The sequence below is a fragment of the Nannospalax galili genome, unplaced genomic scaffold (assembly GCF_000622305.1).
Source record: "Nannospalax galili isolate Female #2095 unplaced genomic scaffold, S.galili_v1.0 scaffold227, whole genome shotgun sequence".
Taxonomy (NCBI): Eukaryota; Metazoa; Chordata; class Mammalia; order Rodentia; family Spalacidae; genus Nannospalax; species Nannospalax galili.
In genome coordinates, this window is record NW_008360303.1 from 750,629 (window position 1) to 757,074 (window position 6,446).

Genomic DNA, 6,446 nt, shown 5'->3' on the forward strand with positions numbered 1-6,446 from the left:
GAAGGAAAACAGGTATTCAGCATAAAACCATCTTACATGTACAGTTTATTCACATTACACCACCTAACATCATTACATATACTAAGAATCTTCAAATACCCTAAAATTGGAGTACTTTACTAGGAAGTCTCCACAACTCAATGTTTGGGTATATTTAAAAGGATAGTCTATTGCAGAGAAATTTTATGTACTAGTGAAGCTTATTAAAACTCAGCACTGGCCAGGCATGGTCACACACACCTTTAATCCCAGCACTCAGGAGGCAGAGGCAGGTGGATCTCTGTGAGATCAAGGACAGCCTGGTCTACACAGCCAGTTGCAGTCCAGCTAGGGCTAAAGAGAGTCTATTCCCCTCTCCCCCATCAAAACAGCAACAACAAAAAATCAAACTCAGCACTCAGGTCCAGTTTATTCTTCTACTTGCAGCTACTCGGGGTATGTACCAGAGGGAGATCATATAGAAAGCCTCTGTCTGACAGACATAAAACTCTCCAAGGGAAAACAGGTGTTCAGCATAAAACCATCTTATGTGTACAACTTAGTCATAGTATATTACCATTCTAAGAATGATGGAAAGATGCAAATGACCATGTTCCAGATTTCAGTCAATGGCTGACTTTGCACAGTTGTTTGACAGTAACATTTACATAAGGTTTGTACTTCAACTGAAATGTCAAATTTATTTAAATTGAGTATAACTATGGAAATTAATGCTCTAACATCTTATTTTTAGTTTGCATGTGTAAGTGTTATGCCTGCATATATGTAAGTAACCTATGTCAGAAGAGGGCGTCTGATCCCCAGGACTTGGAGTTACAGAATATTAGCCACCATGTGGGTCCTGGGATTCGAGTCCTGGGATTCTTCAAGAACAGTCAGTGCTCTTAACTGCTAAGCCATCTCTCCAGCCCCTGCTCTACCATCTTATTGCTACTATTTTATTATTTGTTTTTCATTATTGGATCAATAAATTATTTTTATAATCTTGGTGTTTCTAATCCCCGTTGTATTAGCTTTTTAGTTGTACATTTTTGATGTTCCTTTAGAGTGTCAAGGTTTGTCCCATCAAGCAATGCCATTACAGCAGGGCACCTGACTCCTGATTGCCTGCACCTAGGCTGTGCTGAGGTTGGTCTTTCCCAGCTTTTCCTTTAGTTTTATAGCAATACTCTCACAATAATAACATGATTTCTTTGTCTAGAATTGGTCTTCCTTGGTTGTCATGTAACTCTGTTATCCCCTGCAGTATATTCATGCTGGTTAGATTTAAAATTCATCTTATTTCAGTACTGATGGCCTCTGAATTATGCTCAGATTGTTGATTTCTACTATGTAGCTCCCTTCTCCTATCATCTGCCACCAATGCTGGCTCCCAGCAGTCCTTGTTTCTTCAACTCTGTCAGGCTGATGCTCTGTGCTATTTGCTAACTCTCAGGAGAGTACTTTGTAATGTGCATTCAGGAATAAATCCCAGGTTAAAACTCAGCTTGCCTTTTGTGTTCTTCCATTCTCAAAGATCACTGCTTCACATTGGTTTCTTTAGAATGCTGCCAAGGGTTGCTGGACATCCTTCACCCAGCTTTAATTGTTGCTTTCAGTGGGAAAACAGATCTTATGTTTAACTTTCTATCATAAATGAGACTAGAAAAATAAAAATTATTGCTTTTGAAATTTAAACCATTACAAAGTTTTAGCTATAGTCAATAGTTTCATATATGCCAACAGTTTCTTATTTGTGTGCTTTGGGGAATACTTTTGGTTTTATATTTCCTACCTCTCACACATCGTTTTACATGTGATACACAATGGGAAATTAAAGGCCAGAATATTGTCCAAGAGATGCTAGGTCACTCTACTTAATGCACTGTAGTCAGCAGCCCATTGCCATTTGATATACTGGTCTTGTATACAAGCGACAAGGGGACCAAAGGTTTTAAGAAAACATTTTCAGAATTGCACTTTTAGCAAACATTTTTTTTGGTCTTTTTCAGACAGGGACTCTAAGGAGCCCCAGCTGGCCTGGAACTTGTTATCTATACCAGGCTGACCTTGATCTCACAAAGATCTGCCTGCCTCTACCTCCCAAGTGCTAAGATTAAAGGCGTGTGCCACCATGCCCAGCTGTAACAAATATTTTAAGCCATATACTTGATGCTCAAAACGTGTCAAATTAAATTTAAATTTAACATGTAATTTGAACATACCCAAACATCTCACATAAAGCTTAAATGAAATTTTACATCATTTCCTGAAAAAATCCACTTGTTCCTCAAAAATATTAACATGAAGTTGATGATTAAAAAAGACATTGGCAGCCCCTAATATTACAATAACAAAGTTATAAAAGTTGCATATTGATAATATTCTATTTATCAAATAATTCCTAGGACTCAGAATATAGATTTTCACTGTGTAGTCAAAGGAGAAAGAAATTTTAATTTTAAATTTTAAAATGCTTCAGACTCTTCAAAATTCTGACTTGTGCTTTGCCTGCATAACACCCCTGAAAGTCTTGTTTTAAATTCTGTCACAAGAAGGGAGTCTATCCATTGTAGCAGCTCCTTAGATTTGTAAGACAACTGTCATTATGCTTGCCCCTTTTCTTGATGAGAAAGCAGGTTGTCTGTAGTCTTCATTTGCTGGGTTTGTATTCTGTTTTCTTCTTGCCCTAAATCTTTAGAGTGTGTCCCCAGTTTATAGTGTTCTTTATAGTGTTTCTTTTTAATAGTATACCCATACATGGAACAGGGAAGCAAAAAGAATTGTAAACTATTTGTATCACCACTTGTAAAGAAAATTTCAGTTAATGAAGCAACTGTTTTAAGTAGTTGCTGTCTGTTACTAACAATATGCCTATATTTAACTAGATCAGTCAATAGGTAATTTACTGATATTATATAATAGGGTCCAAGTACTTTTTAAAATTTTTTGTATATTTTATCCAGCAATTCTTAGCTCATATTCTAACATCTGATCACAGTTTAAAATCTTATTCAGCATCACCTTTTAACTTCTGCCAATTTCTTGTTAACTGCAAAGATTTTGGCCAGCCATATTAATCAAGAAGCATCGGTAAACTGTTGTATAAAAATGCATTCAAAATAATCTACTGGCAACTCCACAGACTTTTACTGATCAGTATTATTAATGTTATCAGTTAAAATGTTTGCATGGTGAGAGCAGCCATGTGTTCAGCTCCTATTCTACCAGGGTTTGTACCTGCCAATATTTTATTCGTTCTTGTTCCATAAATTTATTGAACAACTTTTCTCTATATTTTGTAGCAACTCTCTTAAGGAATTGTTATTGTTGAATTTTATTTGAAAGGTGCAGCTTGCCAGTTAACAATTGATGGGGCCAGAATTCGAATCTTGTCTGCACTTCCTAGCACTCATGATAATGTTATTTTCAACTGCTTCCCACAAATTACAGACTTTTGATTCTTACTCCTTTCACTAATTCTCAAGCCTCAATTGGTAATGAGACTTTCTTGAATCATTCAGAGAACCATTGATGTATGCAGTATGCCTCCATAAATGGCTGAGTTTTAGTTCACATGCTTTCCATGGAAAACTAATTTCTAAGAGCACTCATTAAATAAATTCACATTTTAAAAAATGATAATTGAGTGGATAGTCAATAAATCATATATTTCCACAACAGGCTGTAGAACAATTAAGTAGGCGTGAGGATGAAACAAAGCAGACAGCTGCCTGGACTTTGGTAAAACTGGTTCAGAGGCATCAAGGTCAAAATCCTGCCTCATATGATCGCACTGTAGGTAGCTGCACAGGTAGAACCTTGTCTCTTACTGGGACAGATAATGGTATGGAAATCCTCTAGTGTTTAGGAGACAGCCTTTTCCTTTCTGACTCCTTTATCAGGTGGCCGTAGGCCTCTTCTACCTCCCAATTCTATTAGTTAAAATGCCCATCCAACAGCTGATCACATTCAAAAATACTTTCTTCACTTTTCTAGAATGATTCAGGCCAATTATCAGTGAAAGGAGCTTAATTTCATCTGACTGTTACTAAACTCCTGCCTTTTTCTCAAGTAGAGTACTCTTTCACTAGCGTTTCATTTGTTGGAGTGGTTTAATGCCACAGATCATGGGAGTTATCCTAAAAAAAAAATCTTCCCTCTGGCTGCTGACTCATGTACTCAGTGCATGTTAATGGAAATGAATGTGCACACATGTACATGTATCAAGTGCTGACAAGTCATTCTTTCCACAGTGAATTACCTGGATGAGGTCTCCCCATGCTTTATGTGTGTGCGTAAATATTTCTTGTTTCATACCTTTCATAAATATCTAGGGTCTACTACCACTGATTTATGAACTCTTTTCCCTCATCTCAATTAGCTAAGTATAATAAAAAGAAGTTATGTTAGGTTTAGTATTAGTATTGTAGGAATAATGCCAAGTTATTTAAGAAAGGTCTTGTTGGGCATGTTGGGCATGTGATGTTGACCTTTAATCTTGGATGCCAGTCTGGTCTACATAGTGAGTTCCAGACCAGCTGGGGCTACAAAGAGACCCTGTCTCACAAAACAAAAATGAAACAAAACAAAACAAAACAAAAATGAAACAAAACGCAATAAAACAAAACAAATTTCAGGCTGGGTGGTGTTTATGCGGAATACCAAATTCCTCATTTGGAGTATCTGAAAAGGTGATTCACTTAACAGACATGGTGAAACAATACAAGCAAGATATTTTTTCCACTATGTAAAAAAATGTTAACTAAAGGGATGATGTTTACATTGAGACCCAAGAAAAGGATTCTGAGTTTCAGAGCTCTGAATGAACCACTTTGTCCCCGACCTTCAAAAAGAGTATTAGTTAATATCAGTCAGTGAGGTGAGTACTGTTAGATATGCCTCTGTGTAGGTGAACCTACATGTGCATATGAGGAATGTGAGGTGAAATATGTGGGATCGAATGTCTTACAATCAGTAAGAGTTGGGGTGAGATCTAAGAACAGGGGAGCTGACTCTGGAATGAGGCTGTTGATTCACTATAGTCTGCATGTTATTGTGGTCATGAAATGAGTGTTCTTTACTTTGATGTATGTTGGATTTAGTGTTGCAAGAAAACTAAAGCTTAACAAGACTCCTTTTAGAAATAATATCTTAATAAATTGTGGATTTATTGGTGCTTAATTATCATTAAAGAGAAAAACATCACAAGCAAAAGAGATTGTTTGTAGTAGGCATAAGCCCATAGCTGTTAATAATAACCTTGTGAAATGCTTCTCTCAAAAACCTGAGAGCTTTATATTTAAAATATGGAAACTAAATGTTTTTCTTGTTTATTTAGTTGTGAACATTTAAGAATTCAATTTAACCAAAAAATATTTATAGGATAATAAGTCATGTTTAAATTCTAAAGGAAAAGATATCCAAGGCCGTGGCAATAAACAAATCAAATGAAAATATTCAAAACCATCTGAAGAAGAAGGAAAATGCAATGTGAAAGTGTCCAGATATGTTAATCGTGCTGTTCAGCAGTCCGGGCAGCTACTAATATGCCCTTACCAACAGGAGTCCCAGGAAGAGCACCAATGGAACTGTGATTGACTTTAATGTGAGAGTCAAAAGTGATGCAAAATGTCATGAATTCTAGTGGTTTCTTCAGTGATGTAATCATCATCTAAAATTGTCAGGTATTGTACATTTTCACACCAAACTAGCAGTACATAGGACATATCCTACATTAAGGGGAAAACTGCATTACTAGGGAACCTTGAGAAAGGTCATTTCATAATACTGCTATTCTTGTGCTTCTCCTCCTCCTTTTGTTTGTTAGATATATTTAGGTATGTTTGTTCTGGAGTTTTGACAAAGAGGAGCATTTTAAATTATTTGTCTCTGATTTTTTTGGAGCACCTGTAGGTTAAACACCTATGTGAGTTAGCACAACCTTAAGGTTAATTTGTTACAGTCTTTCATTTTGCAACTGCTTTCTCAAGCTAAGCTTTCTTAATTTAGGCATTCAGACCTTAAGGATCCTAATTAGATAATTAGGTAAAGTCATGAAGGTTTGAGAAATAATTATGGTCTACTGCCTATTTTCTCCAAAGAGCAATGGGAATTCCACTGACAATTGAATATTGTAAAGCAAAGTAAAAAGGACTATTAAGATGTGAATATATATTTTAACATGTCTTCAAGTGATTGTAATACAGATTGTCTAATAATTAGACTGTGAGAATGAATGTAATAAATAGAGGGTTAATTTTTTTACTCTAAGGAATAGCAAGGTCACGGGTATTTTTGACAGTTCTAATTCAAGTACTTTCACTATCAAACTAGAGAATGAGGACTTTTAAAATTGCTATTGAGACAATCTTAACCCTCAGGCATTTATTATTTAACACTGTAAGCAAGCATAATTTAATTGGCTGTATCTCCTTTTGATTTTGACATTATATTTTAAATATTAT

General features: G+C 35.8%; 1 non-coding gene across 1 annotated transcript; it reads left to right on the forward strand.

The window, feature by feature from the left end:
* Positions 1-4,736: 4,736 nt before the first annotated feature.
* On the forward strand, positions 4,737-4,840 carry LOC115068636. The gene has a single exon (XR_003847968.1). It is a non-coding gene; the product is annotated as a small nucleolar RNA SNORD124 (small nucleolar RNA).
* Positions 4,841-6,446: the final 1,606 nt, after the last annotated feature.